Source organism: Spermophilus citellus, assembly GCF_964194105.1.
Source record: "Spermophilus citellus genome assembly, chromosome: 15".
Classification (NCBI taxonomy): Eukaryota; Metazoa; Chordata; class Mammalia; order Rodentia; family Sciuridae; genus Spermophilus; species Spermophilus citellus.
Genome location: NC_138195.1, coordinates 75,811,061 through 75,829,182, shown reverse-complemented (window position 1 = coordinate 75,829,182; position 18,122 = coordinate 75,811,061). Strand labels below are relative to the sequence as shown.

Here is an 18,122-nt window from a genome sequence, read left to right as displayed (position 1 = left end):
ACAAACAAAGCATGATGTGGGGCTACTATGGTTTTCTAGTCAGATCATCTGCTTAATGATCTGCAATTTAAACAGTCTTCTTTGCTTAAAACCTTGAAATATCATATAATTTCCCCTAGAGTATCCAATTTTCTTTGCTTTTTGTCTTTCAAATTCTACTCCTAATATTCTGGCTAAAGCCTCTAAAATTTTACCCTAGTATATCTAAATTGATTCTTGGATCTCTTCTTTCAGTTGTGTAATTGGTCAAATCCAAGAGTTGGCAACTTACAGCATGAGGCCCAGGTCCAGCAAATTGCCTGTATTATTTTTTTGTAAATAAAGTTTTATTCAAACAGAGACATGCCAAATTGTTGACATATCATCTATTTACTATTTTTATGATACAACTACAGAACAGAAGCAGTTATGATAAACATTTCTTGGCCCACACACCTAAATTATTTTCTGTGTGATCTTTTAAAAAAATCTAATAATACTTGCTAATCCATTTCTCATAGCTATCAGATTAAATTTTATACCTCCAGTATTATATGTATCACTATATGCTCAAAATTTATTATTTGCTGTCTATATTTTGCCATGCACACTTGAAAAGTCTTTGAGATTTCTCAGCCTGACTTTAGAGACAATCCACAGATGACTCTTCACTGTTTGTGTAGCCACATTTTTTAGCATCATTTTGGTCTCTAGGCTTCTTTAATAATGAATCACAAACCTAACATGCTCACTCGCTCTCTGACCTTTTGAGAATGTGCTACCATTCCACAATATAACTTATGATCCATCATTCTTTGAAGTATGAAATTCAGTAGGAATGTATGATTCTGATCAAACTATTATTTAATACCTACTGTGAATCAATGTTTCTGGTAGACCTGCACCTATAAATAATCTCATTTGTCCCATATTGACTCATATTTTAAAACGGGAATGTCTGTATGTTGGATTATTATTGGTTGACAATATGTTGGTAATTCCTTTATGAGAGGCTCTAATCTAGTACATAATTTAAAAAAAAATTAGCAGCAACAAATTTACAGTCTAATGAAAGCACAGGTAAACAAATAAAAATATTGTACTTTGGTCATAATGAACTCATATAATAATAAAGAATCACAAATGAAACAATAAACTCATCCCAGAGAGTTTGGGAAGGTTTCATGGAGGAGGTGACCCTTGAGCTAGGTATTAGAATTTGAGAAAGCCCCAGAATCCTAAAAATTCATGGTAGTTCAAAGAATGGAAAGAAGTCTGAATTACAGAGTTTTAGGATTGCAAGAAGGACCAGCTGATAAAACTAGAAAGAAGATATGTGCTATATAGGAAAGACCTTCTATGTGCTATTGAATGGTAAATTAATTCTACAGATTCAAGGGAAACTTGTTTTTCTGAACAGAGGAGTGACAATCAGATTCTACCTAGATTGTAAATTCCAGATGGGCAGAAATTACATTTCATTCATCTGTTTTTCTCCCAAAGAGGTTTCTAGCTCTGCTTTGAACATAGTAAACATTCAATAGATAGTTGTTCATTGATTAATTTCTTCCTGAGGGTGAAACATTTCTGTCTGGCAGGTAGCCAACAACATTTTGAACTTTCTTTGAGCCTGATAAAATGCTGACACCAATATAGGGAGGAAAAAAAAGACCAACAAATATTATTAAGATGATATGAAGCAGCAAATTCATGACATTTCTCAGAGCCTGTCACCTTCACTCTAGTAGCCATAAGTATCTTCAGCTTTCAACAAGTTTGAAGGAAGTTTGAAACTACCTAGAAGAGACTGAAAGTTTATTCTCACTTAAACCATTTAAATTAGTGTTGGGAAGTAACCAGTTCTCTAAAGTCCTTGTGGGTCACCTGCAATCGCTATGATTATTTCAACCAGAGTGAAATGAGATAATTCAGAAAGCCTTTTGATGCTGTTGATAAAATAGAAGGGTTTTTTTCCTCCTCCAGATGTGTAAAAACCAAGCCTTTGTCTTTTTATGTTCTTAGCAGCAGGACTTATCATCCAGTACTAATTATCAGACATTGACAGGAGGGATAGAGGGCTCTGGTCATTGCTGCTGCAAACGTCAGACCTCCAGTTATGTTGCAGCACTGGCACTTAAAAAAGAAGAGACACTTAGAAATTTGTAGTCAAAGGTCTTGTAGAGCTATGGTAATTGTTTTGTTTTCTTTCTCAACAAAATCTAGGCTGTTATTTTCACCTTGAAAACTTCACAGATCTGGGCCAACTGAAACGTTTCATGTGTGACTTAATTATTACAAAAGAACTGGGGTCTGTCTGTCTTTTGACCTGAACTAGTTTTCCCTACTGTGGTTCTGATGTAGATAGATTTGGGTGGTTAGCAGGCTGGTATAGAATAGCTTTGACAACTCAGTCTTGGAGTCTAACTCTGGTTTGGTTTGGTTTCTGGCTCTGGGGCCTGTGGAAGTCACCCTACATCCTTGCTGGTTCCATTTAAATATCTTCTCCTTTTGCTCTTCTATCACTTCCTTCTCCACCCATCAACATATTCATTCGGCTTCCACACATTTCCATCACACTAGCATTCCTCATGTCCCAGGCAGACTTTTATAGAGAATGTTCTCCCAGCCATTTTCCTAGCCCCTTGACTGAACCACAGCCTGGATACAAGGAAACCAGTACATGTTCCCACCTCCTACTAGGCAAGTCCTCACACCATTTTGCATATATCTCTATCATAAGCAAATTAAATAAATATGTATGAAGCCTCCAGAAAGAGTGACCAAGAGTGTAGAAATTATTTACTTTCAATGGACTATTGCTGGCACTTAGACTCTGTGTTTGGTCTACAGCAATTGCAATCATAAAATAAATAATAATAACTCTGAGGTCCTAACAAGGTACTCCAGGCTAGTCATAACCTCAGATACAGTTTCAGAAGTAGGTGCTCATTAAACCCTGGGGATAAAGGAAAGGATGGTGCACTCCAGCCTGACCTACAGATGCAGGCAAAACCCATTTTATGCAAGGACGTCGTCTTTATCTTTATTGTGCCTGCCTCCCTGCCAGGCACTGCCATTCAATAATTCTGCCAAGTGGTATCTTTTCCTTGTGACAGAGTGCTAAACAGTGATTTATTGCTTGAATACACATTGCTTTCATGGAAGTGATTTGTTTAAAACAACAGTAAAGCACTAAATAAATTATTCATTCCATGCTAATTCTTCACTTTTATGTGCTGTAGTAAGCGTCAAAATAAGCAGCCCGTGGGGCATTTTATTTTTGCCACATTAATCTTGGACAATTTAAAGGATAAAAAAAAAAAACAAAAACAAGAAAACAAAAAAAAGGACACCTAAAGAAGAGGATCAGTTTTGAAGAAAATAGATTGCTGCTGCAGAAGGCTGGAAGAAAAAAGAAGAGAGTTCTAACTGTCTTTCTAGCTTGCTTCCTCTCTCCCCAGTCATTTTGTGAGTCAGGTAGTGAGCCCTCTGGCTGGGTGCAGGAATCCTCTTGCATTGTCTGTTCCAGGTCCTCAACAGCTGGGCTCCTGTTTTTCTATAGCCATTCACAATGGCCTAGTCCCTGTCATAAGGCCAGGAAGTAAGTGGGTTCTTTCCTGGGAGACTTGCATTTCCTGGAGCAGACAGGGTGTTGGAATTCTAAATTTCACTGGTGTCTTGATTTAGAATTAAAAGATTACAAAGTGAGAGGTGCAGCAGTGACGCACTTGTCTATGTTTGCAACTGACCTTCCATGTGGGATAGACATATATACTTTGTCGCTAGTGTTCCTTAAACTTCTCATTGGAAGCCTCATTCCCTGTATTTCCATTTAGCAACATGGGAGTAATATTAATTTCATGAAATCTTCTATTAGCAAAGAAGTAGATTGTTGTAGATTGTTGGAGGTCTTCACTCTTCTTTCCTGAACATGACCCCTCTGTGTTCTATACTTCCAGATAGAAACAGGGTTGTGTGCTCTCTGCCTGTTGGATCTACAGAAGTCTCTGTGAGGATGATACAAAGATGATCCCTGAATCAGGACGATAGAAGAGCTAACATAGCCCATCTCTCAAGTCTCCACCTTCAACTAGAAACTAAGAAAATCTAGGTTTAATCATATACTGAGAACAGAGTAGGGAAGAAGAGCATGAGAAGAATACTAACATTAAACAGGGATGAGAGGTGGGAGGGAAAGGGAGAGAGAAGGGAAATTGCATGGAAATGGAAGGAGACCCTCAGGGTTATACAAAATTACATATAAGAGGAAGTGAGGGGAAAGGGAAAAATAATACAAGGGGGAGAAATGAATTACAGTAGAGGGGGTAGAGAGAGAAGAAGGGAGGGGAGGGGAGGGGGATAGTAGAGGATAGGAAAGGCAGCAGAATACAACAGACATGAGTATGTCAATATGTAAGTCAATGGAAGTGTAACTGATGTGATTCTGCAATCTGTATATGGGGTAAAAATGGGAGCTCATAACCCACTTGAATCAAAGTGTGAAATATGATATATCAAGAACTATGTAATGTTTTGAACAACCAATAAAAAAAAGAAAAAAACATCATATACTGAGGCCAGCTCATTCAAGTCCGTCTCCCCAGTTTGTGAAGTAGATCGAGTGACATGCTGTTTGTAGAAGCTCCAGCTTGCCATAAGAGCTTGAACTGGTTCCTGTCTACATTTAGCTAGGGATTGCTGTTTTCTGTTTATTCTCATACTCTTCCATTTTTTTAAAGCACTCAATTTAAACCTGTCCGCTCTGATTCTTCCTGCCAACTATGGTGCAATGAGAGCAGGTATCTTCTTTGTATCTCTGACAATACTTAGCAGAATAAATAATATGCAGTGGCTAACTCTTAAAAAATGATATATGGATGGATAGGTAGACAGATGATAGAGAGATGATAGCTGGAATAGACAGACAAAGAAACCTTGGCATTGGGCTTCTTGAAAACAAGAAGTATAATTTGAAACTCATTTTCCTTCTCCAAAATGACCACATAGTATGGTGGTAGCACTTGAGCTCTGGGCTGATTTTGTTGAGGTTCATATTCCAGCTGTTCCACACTACTGGTCAAGTCAGTAAGACTCTCCAATTTTTGCCCAAGAAGAAAGAAGGAAAAGAATAAGTATTGGCTTCATAGGTAGTTTCGAAAGTACATAGATTATGTGATTCAAAATGTTTAACAGAGTGACACCAAAATACTTAATAAAGTAAATTTGTGATAATTAGTCAATTGGAAAAGAGAATTCTAATTTCATTAATCACATTTAATTAAAAAAAAAGGATAACTGAATTAACTAAAGTCATTGTTAAGTCAACATTTTTGTTACTCTGGCAAAAATACCTGACAAGAGTAACGTAGAGCAGGAAAAGTTTATTTGGGAATCTCAGTTTCAGAGGTCTCAGTCCATAGATGGCTGATTGCATTGCTCTGAGCTCAAGGTAAAGCAGCACCTCATGGGGGAAGAGGCCAACAGCAAAAAAACTTTCCAGCTTAAGGTGGGGTCAGGAGAGGAGGTGGGTGTGGGGCCAGTAAATGACCCCAGGGGATGCTCCCAGCAACTAACCTCCTCAGTCATGCCCCACTCAAATAGTTACCACCCAGCCAGTCTATTCAATCTAGGATGGGCTGACCAATTTTCAGCTCTAATCTAATCATTTCACCTCTAAATATTGCTGCATGAATACAGGAGCTTCTGGAGGACACTGCGTATCCAAACCATAACAATCATTACTTAAGGTATTAAAATTGACTTTGTAACCAAAATGCAGCCCTCTCAACTATTAACTCTAGGCCCCCAAACTCTTCCACAATACATACTTTTGGGGACTTTGCCCCCATTAGGCAGAGTAGATTTTGAGAATTTCATGGGAAATAGATGAAAGGCCTGAAATTTAGATTTTGATTATAAATCTATACGGGGTATGTTTGCGTCTATCCAGAACAGGCCCTTTCTAGATAAGAGAAACTTAGAGTTGGAAATAGATGTCTACAGTGTCCTGGCCCACCTTCAGGAATCCCATAGATTTGTGCATAAAAGCTAACACTCCTGAATGGGAGGAAAGAAGACTCTGTAAACCTTTGGATTGGATCATAGATGTGTTTTACAACCACTCAGCCCTAACAAAAGAGGTACATGGCATTGAATTATCTGTGGCATTTAATCCTTTAAACAGGTAAGCTTTCAAGAGGAAATCCAAGGTATTTGGATTATCATTCCTAAAATTGGAATTTGATGAAATGCTCTTTGCTTAGAGTTACTCTGGTTTTTGTGATCCAAATCAACTCTGCAGGCCAGCTGCAGTAATTGCTCATGTAACTAGAACATGTAGTTAGTGCTTGGAAAAGCCTATCCACAATATAACCACAGTCAGTCAATCAGACCATCAGCAAATACTGAAGCTCTCTAGGTCAGTGGGAGAGTATTATGTGTGAGCTCAGAGAATAATACAGACATTGACATGACCTTGACTTAAACACGAAGGCAGGAGGCAGGACTGGCTTGGCCCTCTAGGTCATATTATGCCATTTAATCTTGTTTTTTTTTTTTTGTGTGTGTGTGTGTGTGTGTGTGTGTGCAGACACACACATATCTTAAAGAGTGTGGAAATATAATAAGATTACCTTTTTAAAAATACTATGATGGCAGCAATGTATAGGGTGACATAGGAGAGGCAACGTGAGGCTGGGGCAGTGTAAGAAGCAGAGCAGTCTTCTAAGTGAGAGGTGATGTAGCCCAGACCAGGTTGAGGGAGGTTAGATCTGTAGAAAACTTGATGACTAGCTATGCTTTAAAGAAAGAAAGGGCCAGTAAAGTCGAGGAAGACTTAAGAGGTCTTAGCTTGACCAAGGTGAAAAGCATTACAAAGACTGGCGGCCCTGAAAGTGTAGCCGGTGGAGGTATTCAGCAGTGCATGATATGGTGGAGAACCCAGCAAGCATGGAGAGAGGCCAGGGAGGAAACCCTAAGAACTGGAAGAGGTATATTGACTCTCTCTCTGCCACAGTATGCTGTGGGAGTCTGGGCTCCAGTCCCTATTTCTTGATCCCTAGCCTAGGGCTGCTAAAATTGAAAAGGCTTAATGAGCATCCAATAGGGAATCCTGTCCAAAGGCGAATTTATAGTGAAGCTAATGAAATTTAAGATTCAGAGCCTTTGTGAGCATAAGGCTTTCTCAGTGCTGGGAGTTTGGGGAAGCTGTAGACAGTTTCAGATGAGAAGGGGGAGCCAGGCTACAATCAGAAAGTCTTTTTTTTTTTTTTGAGCTCTGAGTACTTTTTTTATTTTATGTTAAAAAATTATCCTAATTTGTTACGTATAACAGCAGAATGCATTACAATTTATATTACACATATAGAGCACAATTTTTCATATCTCTAATTGTACACAAAGTAGTCACACCATTCGTGTCTTCATACATATACTCAGGGTAATGATGTCCATCTCATTCCACTGTCTTTTCTACCCCTGTGCCCCTTCCCCTCCCTCACCTTTGTTCTATCTAGAGTTTTACTAATCCTCCCACGATCACCTCCCCCAACCCCATTATGAGTATATCAGAGAAAACATTTGGCATTTCGTTTTTTTGGGGGGATTGGCTAACTTCACTTAACATTATATTCCCCAACTCCATGCACTTATCTGCAAGACTCCTATTGCACAAGAATTAAAATCAAGAATCAATAAATGGGATGGATTCAAACTAAAAAGCTTCTTAGCAAAAGAAACAATCAGTGAGGTGAATAGAGAATCTACTAATTGGGAACAAATTTTTACCACATGCACATCAGATAGAGCACTAATCTCTAGGATATATAAATAACTACAAAATCTTAATACCAAAAAAATAAATAAAAACAAATAACCCAGTCAATAAATGGGTCAAGGAACTGAACAGACACTTCTCAGAAGATGATATACAATCAACAAATACATGAAAAAATGTTCAACATCTTTGGCAATGAAAGAAATGCAAATCAAAACTACTCTAAGATTTCATCTCTAGTCAGAATGGCAGCTATTAAGAATACAAACAACAACATGTGTTGGCGAGGTTGTGGGGGAAAAAGTACACTCATACATTGCTGGTGAGACTGCAAAGTGGTACAGCCAATTTGGAAAGCAATATGGAGATTCATTGGAAAACTGGGAATGGAACCATCATTTGACCCACTATCCCACTCCTTGGTCTATACCCCAAGGCCTTAAAAACAGCATACTACAGGGACATATCCACATCAATGTTTATAGCAGCATAATTCACAATAGCTAAACTGTGAAACCAGCTTAGATGCCATTCAGTTGATGAAAATGTGGTTATATATACAAAGGAATGCTATTCAGAAAACCTTTCTATTTATTCACTAATACTAAAGCACCTGAAGATTTCTTAAAAGGAAAGAATGTGAGTCTTTAAGGGACTGGTAATTTCTTGTGATCTAATTTCACAGTCTAATAAATATTTGCTTCTGAACTCCATTTTACTCCTATTTTTTTATTACATTTCTTATAAAGAGGCCCCAAGATGTATAGTTTCATCCCCACAAAACCTGGTCTGTGCCTGATTCTGTTTGCTATATCTCATGTCTAACTCTTGCAACTTTCTAGCTTATATCTGGCCCAATTCTGTCCTTTTTTCTGTAAATAGGAACTTCTGCTTCATACATCAAATCAGTATATAAAAAATTAAAATTATGAGGTTGGTGTAGTGGCACATGCCTCTAATCCCAGCGACCTGGGGAAAGTAAGGCAAAAGGATCACCAGTTCAAGGACAGCCTCAGCAATTTAGTGAGACCCTGTCTCAAAAAAGACGGGATATAGTTCAGGGATAAAGTGGGTTTAATCCTCAGTACCAAAACAAACAAACAAGAATTAAAATTATTCTTTACTTTCAATTAGTCCTTATTCAAGAACTAGTTCTTCTAAAAGCAAAATCTATGTTATTCTCAAATAGGTTGCTGAATATTTTTTCCTATCTTTTCCAATTTTATGTTTCTTTAAAAATAAAAATGGCTATTAAAAAATCATTCACTAGCCATGACATTGAAAAGATTTAGAATTTGAGTCTTATAAAGCTATTTTGGTTCTATGACTAAGAGACAAGGACTATATATAAGGGTCTCTTAACCTCTGTGGGATTTTTCCCTCCAATGGAAACCTTTGTTATTAATTCATTTTTACATGGGGTTTTAAGATATTATTTGAATTTTTGTTTCATGACAGATTCTTAAAGCTGTGGATCACCTTTAAGTGCTAAGTTGTGGTGGAACAAGGAAAAACAAAAATCCTGCTAATGGAGAAGTCAGTTTATTGTTTATTCTTCTTTTTAAGAGCAAAATGGTTTTTCGTTTTCTTCCTTAGCCCATAGGAAAGGAAAAGTTATAATCTTAGCTTATTGACTGTCTCTATTGTTTTATTCTTGTGCTTTTTTTTTTTTAGTTGTGCTATGTGGAAAATGAGAGGAAAATAAAAAAAACATATAAACTCATATTCTTTTCACTTTATAATCCAATATCATGCTGGGGTTTGTTTTGACACTTGCATCACCATAATATACAGATTTTTTATTTATTAGTTTCCTGCAATATCTTGTGTTAACCTTGAAAAATAGCATCTTTTGGAATTGAGCTGACCCCTTTGGATTTATGAATAACAGCATTAAATCTGAGATGGAAAAATGGAGAGGGAAAAACGTGCTTCATTTCTTTGCATTGAAGCTAAGTAGAAGGAAGCACGTGAATAGAAAGGTCCTTGTCGTTAACACACAGTTTGCTGCTTAATGGTGTGTCGTTTTGTGTGGGTTCTCACACAGGGAGAGTCTTAATATTTAGAGAGTTTCTATGATTCAGACAGTGATTTGAGCTTGTGGAGATCTGTCTTTCTCAGATCATTGCATGGGGAAGTTGGAGGAAATATCTTTATTCCTCACATCCCCTCCATCTTTCTTCTACCAAACCCAAGCTGTTCCCTTCTTGCTTAAGCGTGTGGTGCATCTGTCTCTTTTATTCCAGAGAGAAGATAATGCTATAAATATTTTCTGCTGTTTTCCAAATGCAGAGAATTCTGTAGCCGTGTACCAAGTGACCTAATTTGATGAGGGACTAACTTGAAGGTGGATGGTTTAGATATAATACCCCTCCACTTCCAAGTACTATTGAGGGTAACTAAACAGGATGCACAGTTTGTGACATTGGGCAGGATAGCCTGCATACTTTCCTTCACCTTTGGCTCTCCAAAAACCACCCTGACTTGTGCTTCTGTAACCTAACTTCCCAGCCCCAGTCACTTTCACCTCTTGAAGCTTTGGCTTTGGGTCTTTTGGTTTGTTTCACCTTTGTAATTTATTATCCACAGGTAGATTTTTGTCTTGAAAATGAGTTTTCCTCATATTTTTGTATAATTATTTCATCCTGGTACTTCTTTGGGATAACATTGGTACAGCAGTTTGGCTTCCCCCCCCTCCCCGCCAGAAAAATAAAAATGTAATTTAATATAGCTAGTCTCTTCCCTTGATTAATGTGGAGGCTACACAGAGCATCACTTAGGGCAGAGCAATTTAGCAGGAGGAGGAAGAATATTAAATGACCAACATTATTCACTAGATATGGATGTGTGTTTGGGGAAGATCATTATATTATTATCGAATAGAAGAAGAAGAAAGAGGAGGAAGTGGTTGAGTAGGAAACATAGGACTGAAGTATAAACATATGTGTTTTCTGGCATTGTGAGATTAATAGATTTTGGAGGGAGGGCTTTTTTTGAGTCAATAGTATCCTTCCACTTGGGGAATAGAAGAGCCTGTCAAAGATCAAATATGGTATTTTCATCAAAAAGCAAGTTCTGTGTAGTGGATTTGATAAGCTTGGATTTGTTTATTAGATATAAAGATCTGGCTCTAGGGCTAGAGTCTAATGGTCTATTCTTACCAGCATTCTTTGCTTGTTACTAATAAGCACAAACAATTTTCACCAGATGAAGGAAGAGACATGAGTTACCTTGAATGGGAACTGAGGGTTTTCTCATGTGGCAATTTCTGGGAAAGGGCTTCACAGCTTTTATGCAGACTGTGGCCTTAAATCTTAGTTGCAAATAACCTCTGGCTCTGCAAGGGGACAGATTCATAGGAGGGAAACATTTGCTAAAATGTGTTCCACTATGCAGATGCTAAAATTTGTTCTGTGTCCTGTGTTGATTCTGTTATTGGTATAGCTCTATCTCTGTCTGCATCACTGTTGGGTGTCTTGTCTCCCCAGAGGAGGTGCAGTAGCTGTGTAACTGACTCAATTTCAGTGTCATGCAGAGGATATTACATAGATCAACATTACATTATGTTTTCTGTGGGCTGCTACAAAACATGAAGGTCATTTGTGGATTAAATTCTTTCCAGAGGCAAAAATCTACTAACTGATGTCTGGATGGCCACAAAGACCAAATTCAACCCTCTCTTTCTAGTGGATTTTCATTTTTCCAGCTGTGCTTGTGTGTGTTAGATGACTGCTTTCTGATGACTTCAAGTGCATATGGTTGTGTGTATATGTGTGTGTGTGTGTGTGTGTGTGTGTGTGTGTGTGTGTGTGTCATACCAACCTTTCAGATCCTCTCTGGTGCACATTAATGCAGTTTAGAAGTTGTTTATTTCACTCCTTTTGATGATTCAAAAGTTATGCAATTACCTGTTCACTTAAATCTCCCTAAGATGATACAGTAGAAGAGTCTTCTTAAATCTACAGATAGGTAAAGGTACATTCACCATCAGGAAACCCCCAGGATCAAGGACAGCCAAGTTTGCTAGTGAGTTCACTGGAAGGATTGACTCCTAAAAAAGGATTTCTCCAGGGCTCACAAATTTTAAAATAAAATTTTAAAATGCCATTGACTTGAGGTCAATAAAGAGTTGAAACTCATATATCCCAAGACTCTGAGAGGAAGGGGTTGGTGATTAGCATTGGTCTGACATAATGAATTTTCAATAAATGCTTTTGAAGTGAACAGAAAGTGAGGGCTTCAGTGATTCTGCCTGGACTTAGCTAAAAACCATACTCATGTGGATGACAGCATAGAGGACAGATGAGCACAGTGATTAGGATTCTGGATGTGATGTGAGTTGGACTTGTCCACCACTTGCTAGCTTAGACCATTAAGTTACTAAACTTTTCTGTTTCAATTTTCTCATCAAAAATGATTATTTGAAACGATCTTGATAATGCAATTTGTCTGGCACACAGAGTGGACATCCAGTAAATGCTAGATGTATTAATAAGAGATGTCAGTTCGGCACTCAAGTGACTCATTCAAGATCACACACTGGTTGTCACTCAGCAGTCACTCTGCTTTTCCTTTGCTGTTACAGTCAGCTGCCTGCTGGAGAGAATGTTTTCCCAGTCTTCATCACGGGCACGTGTACGGCTTTACCCTGGTCAGGGAGGGCCAAGGGAATTTGCTGGGAGGAATTTTGGGAGCTTTTCTTCCCGATTATGGTTTTGACCTTAAATTGCCCTGAAGATCCATGGGCTAAAGACTTGGTTACCAACCTGTGGCATTATTGTGCAGCATATAACCTTTAGGATTTGGGACCTATGGATGGAAATTAGGTCACTGGGGCTGGGCCCTTGTGGGGGGTCTTGGGATCCTCTTCTTTCTCTCTTTGCTTCCTGGCTACCATAAGGTAATTAGCTTTGCTTTACTACTTGCTCCCCACCCACAAACAAAGTAGCCACTGACCATGGACTGAAGTGAACCAAAATAAGTCTTCTCCCCCTGTAGTTGTTTATCTCAGGTATTTTGGTTGTTTATCTCAGGGATAGAAAGCTATGACACTCCCTAACTAAATAATAGTAATAATAATAATAATAATAATAATAATAATAATAATAATAATACAAAATAAAACATATACAGGGCAAGAGAGGCCATTCTTTTCTTTACCAGATGTAGCTATTTCTGTGTGAAGGAAAGCCATGTTATGGCACCTTGCACACATGACGGGAGGTAGCCCTGAGTGTTGATACACTAAGACAAGACACATGCACATCACTTCTATCCTTAATGATGTTGTTACTCTAAGTGAATCCTGGAACTACATAAACTCTGGGCTTCTAGTATACCAGATAATAAGCACCTTATTGTTTGAGTCACTTCCAGATTTCTGTTTCTTCTTGCTACAGACATTCTAATGAGTCTTAAAACTTGCTGGAACTCAAAATCTGGTCTTTGATTCCAAAGCCTCTTCCCTTTGCAGAAGAGCACTGCCAGCCTAATATTTAGGCCCTTCATCACAAAGCCAAGGCCTATCTCTGTATTTTGGTATTGTGTGCATTCCTACTCGACCTCTAAGCTTTAGGGAAACCTGAAGGCTCCTTATTTTCTTAAAGCTCTGAGATTTCACTCCTATGGATCTATCCATTAGAATGCCATCTCTGCACTCCCCAGTCTCCATGGACATCACACATGTCTTCTGAGAGTGCCTCCTCTTCTGTGAATTTGTTCTTTCTGATGCCTTTTTTTATTCTTCTCTGAAAGTTATAAACAACTTTCTCCTGGTTCATTCAGACCTTTTCTTCCTTGGCTTGTAAAGATCTGTGTACACATTCTCTTCTCCACCACACTGTGAGCTTTTAGAGATCGGTACCAAGTCTCATTTGTCTCTTGTTCACATCACATTTTTTTTTTTTGTATCCTGCCTTTTAACAGGGCTTACTACATGTTTACTGAATTAAATGTGCAGAGTTTTAGAGTTGAAAGTTCTTTCTTCTGAAAAAGCTCTTATTTTCTGAGAATTATAGACGTTCTTATTTTTGATTTCATGACCTCTCTAGGATTCAGAAGATCAATGATATCATTGAAGTTATAGTCATTGTTTCATGTTCATAGATTTTATACGATCAGATTCTTAAAAGATGGCTCCCCAAAAGAGTGAAAACCTCAGTTTAACCTGGAAAGTTGGATAAATACTTGGCCAAAGACACAATCTGGAACATGCATATTTTAAGGAAAATCTGTGAATTTTCTTCTTTTCTCTAAAATTAGAGTGCAAAGAAATAAGTAAAAACAAATTTCTGAGTATCGAACACATTTTTATCCTACTTTTCCACCCTCAGGACAGATTATTACAAGTCTCTTCAAGCCCTTTATAATTCTCTGTCCCTATGTTTTCTTTCATTCACTCATGTAAATGAATCCAACCAAATATTCTCTTGCAAGTTGCTGCAATAAGCAAAAAGGTCATCTTTTGAGTTGGGACAATGAAGAAACTTCTTCACCTGCTGGAAGCTGGTTGGAAAGCAATGGAGGTAGCCAGCCCCTGCACCAACCTGCTGATCAGTCAACTAGGCTCCCCTTGTTCACAGGTGGCAGATTGTGACCCACCCCAAGGAGAGAGGAATTGTGAACATTAGCACAGTTAAGCTCTGTGGGGGTCTCTCCCTGTGTCACAATTACAAAAACACCCTAAGGACTGAGAGGAAATACTAAAGAAACCAGACTGTTTTATAGAGTAGGATCCTGTCATTGTCATTATTCAGAACTTGGAGCTACTGAACCTTCAGAATGAAAGAGACTTTAGGATCCTATAGCCCAAATGGCCCACTGTGAAGGAGGCTCAGGCACACTCTGTTTCCCTTGAGGTTTGTTTTCATAGTTGGAAACAGAATGCAAATCATTAATGACTCAAAAATTACGCATCCCCATTTTCTAAGATTTCCCTGAGATGGAGGTGAGATGAAGCAGAGGACAGTGTCCAGACAAATCCATAGACTTGCCCCCTTTCTTTCCTTTTTCCAATGGGGTGAATTCTTTCATTTAGCAAAAAATTGGGAGAAAACATGTTTGTTACCCCTCCCCAAGAAAAGAAGAGGAAATTCTTGTACTGCCGTTTAAAAATAAAAATTTTTTTTAGAACAAGTTTTGGTTTCCTACACTCCAGTACTTACAACAGAATGTTTCTAAAATACACTGTATAGAATTAAGTTCGTAGGAGAGAGTTCCAAGGGCTCCTTAAATATTGGGGGTTTCATTTCTAAATCATTTTTTAAATTACTAATTAAAAAATACAGTCATACTAAAAATTGCTACATGGCTAATAATTGGCATGATTGAGACTGCCTATTAATTTACAGTGCAGCCAAATTGATCCATTTAAACACATACCAAGAAGGAATGCTTGCCCTGTGCCCTGTCATTTTGGTACAACAGAATGTTTTTCACTGACTTTGGCAAATTTATAGTGGAACACTCTGTTTTATCATCCACATGCTAATGTCTCTGTTTATCTCCAAGAATGCTTTTGTTTTGTAAGCCAGTGCAGAAGGAGGTTGGGGCTAAAGGAAGGGAGGAGGAGTGAACTGACATTTCTTCTCACAGAGTCCTTTGTGAAGGTTTCTCACCCCCACACAAACAGAAGGCCAGGGGCCAGAGGTGATGGCATTATTCAGTTGGATTGTGAAAGACTGGGCAGAAAGGTGATATAGTTCAGGAACCCAGGTTATGAAACCCTTGTTGGCACAGGGAGGAAGGCTTTGCTCAGTTCTTTGCAGACCTCACCATAGGTTCCTCTACAGAACCTGGCCCTGGGTCTGGCACCCTCTCACCTGCCAAGGAATGGATGACTTGAGAATAGTGGCTTGTTGGGTGGGCACCAGCATTCTCTAAAAGAATGGACCAAGTCAAGTTCCTCCCAGGAGCTTATACAACCCTGTTGCAGCAAGACGAGGGCAGATTTCCTGTGATGACAGCAGTGCCGAGACTGGTGTACATTGGGGCAGGCACTTGAGACAAGTCACTGTGGAAAATTCCACAAATAACTGGATGCTGAAGTCTTGGTACAATGTAGATGGAGGTTATCAATGTATAGATATTTGGATTAAAGCTATTTAAAGATACTATCCTAGGATTTGGAGAGGAACATGAAAAAAGTTGGTATCATATGGTCACTGCTTATTGTTCTGAATCAGAAGTATTTTGGTACTATAATAAATGAAGACAAGATGGAAAATGAATGAGAAGTGATGGCTACTCCATTTTGGGCAAGAGTATATGTGTTCATCTAAAAGCCTTGCTCTCATTGAATTTAAAATTAAGTTGTATATTGGGACTGGGGCTATAGCTCAATGGCAGAACCCTTACCTAGCACATGAGAGGTGCTAGGTTCAATCCTCAACAGCACCATGTAAAATAAATAAATAAAATAAAATTTTTTAAAAAATTAAATGGTATACACTTGAACTCATAAAATTGAAAATTGTCAATAGAATGAATGAAAATAAATTACCATTTAAGTACATACCACATTTCACTTAATGAAACATTTTTTTAAGTTTCTAAAATATGCAAAACTATAGACAATAGGACCAGAAAAGGCAGGGAAGTGCAGCTTTTACTCTTTTCTACTTTAGGATTGTGATTTTGGCTGAGGTCCCCTTAATAGGTGCTGATTCTATTAAATAGCACAGCTAATGAATGCAATGGAAAAAAAAAAAAAAAACAAAACTAGCAAACAAACAGCAAAGCAGGTCTAACATGAGCATGCATCACTAACTTCCAGTAGTGAGGAGGTAGAAGAACACATATAGGCAGGAAAGGGGCACAGATGGGAAGAGAGACCTCAAATAATCGATTGAAAACATAACTAAAGGTTAGCAGTTCCGCCGCCATTCTTACTCTGTTTCTGAAAACAGAAAGATTAAACAGATTGATTTGCGCTGATACGCTTTGAAATGCCATAAAGGACACCTCTTCTGGCTCAGTATTGATAAACTGCCTGAGTGTATCACTGGCATTTTAGTTTTCCTAGCCCAGCAAGAGGAGGCAGAGAACACATTTCCACCTTCCCGTTCACCCGCCCTGGGAATTGCTTAAACAATTTCTGTGAGTGTGCGCAGGCAGCTCACACCATTAAATGCCCTGTTACAGGATTCCTTCTCTAGGGTGCCTGTGAATTCCCTTGTCAGATGAATGGGAGACATGGCCTGTGACCAGCTGAACTTCATTATATAGTTTATTGCCATAAACTCTTGATAAGTGGTATATTGGGACTTGGGGTCCCCAGCAACTACCTAGAAATGCCTTATGCCCACACCCCACTTTCTTGGTAGGGGATTTATAGGCACATTCAGCAAAATTGTACTGAAGTGAAGCAGCAACATCCTTCTGACTATTCAAACAAACAGCCACCCTGCTGCCGCTGATCAGTGTTCCTGGGATGGCTGTGATTGAAATTTAGCACTTAGAGCGACTTAATTGGCACGCAAATCTGTTAAGCATATGCACCCCCACACACAGAGGCGTGCCATCTGATGTGTCCATAGGGTGCCCTGCACCTCACATATGCTCACATTTTGCAAAAGAAGCAAGTTCCTAGAAGGAAACCTGTGCTGGGGGTAAGGAGTAGGGTGGTCCTAGAGGAGAGGTCTGCAGGGATCTCTGTCCTCTTTGGATTACCATAGTTCTTCATTTCCTTGAGCTCAGAACAAATCTAAGGTCATGGAGTTCCAGTTTGCTTGCTGTGAAAAAGAGTGTTAAGAATCTGCTCACTGATGCTCCTGTAAATCAAGCGCTGTGGCAGCAGAGTGGAACTTGCAAGGATTCAGCACTCTTGGGCAGCTTGCTGCCTCAGAACTCAAGGTTAGAATGCTCTGTGCTCATGGTGGCTAGAACTGATCTCTTGGCCTTCAGAGGGAATCCGGAAATCGATGTTAACGTTTTTCTGCTGAGTTGGGAACAGAAGGACTGGGCCAAAATTTCTAGGTTATGAGTTCCTGGAGGGAAATAGGAAGCTCAAGGAAAACCAAGTAGACCCAGTGTGTTCTTGTCTTTCATCAGACTGAGCAGGATGGGCTAGTCGGTGGTCAGGAGCAGGCTGCTGTGTTCAGTCTCTCCAAGTGTCCTGGGCCTCCTATATTTAACCAGGTGGACTCTGATCATTGCTGCAGGCACCAAAAGAAGCCACCTTCTTAAGCTGCCATGATGTTGATTGGTACTGAGAGGGGTTAGTGAACTGTCCACCAAGTCCCCTATTCCCAGATGAGCATGTCCTGTCCTAATTGGGTCACACACTCTCAGGCCTCATTGTATTTCTTTGGCATCAGGAAAAATCTGGACTCAATAAATATTTCTTCAATTTTGAAAGGATGGATTAAAT

General features: G+C 38.9%; 1 protein-coding gene across 5 annotated transcripts in view; it reads left to right on the top strand.

The window, feature by feature from the left end:
- Positions 1 to 18,122, top strand: part of SORCS1 (sortilin related VPS10 domain containing receptor 1) — a gene marked incomplete at its 3' end in the record, with an annotated part of 491,305 nt that overhangs the window by 161,895 nt on the left and 311,288 nt on the right. The gene's annotated exons all lie outside the window — the stretch shown is intronic.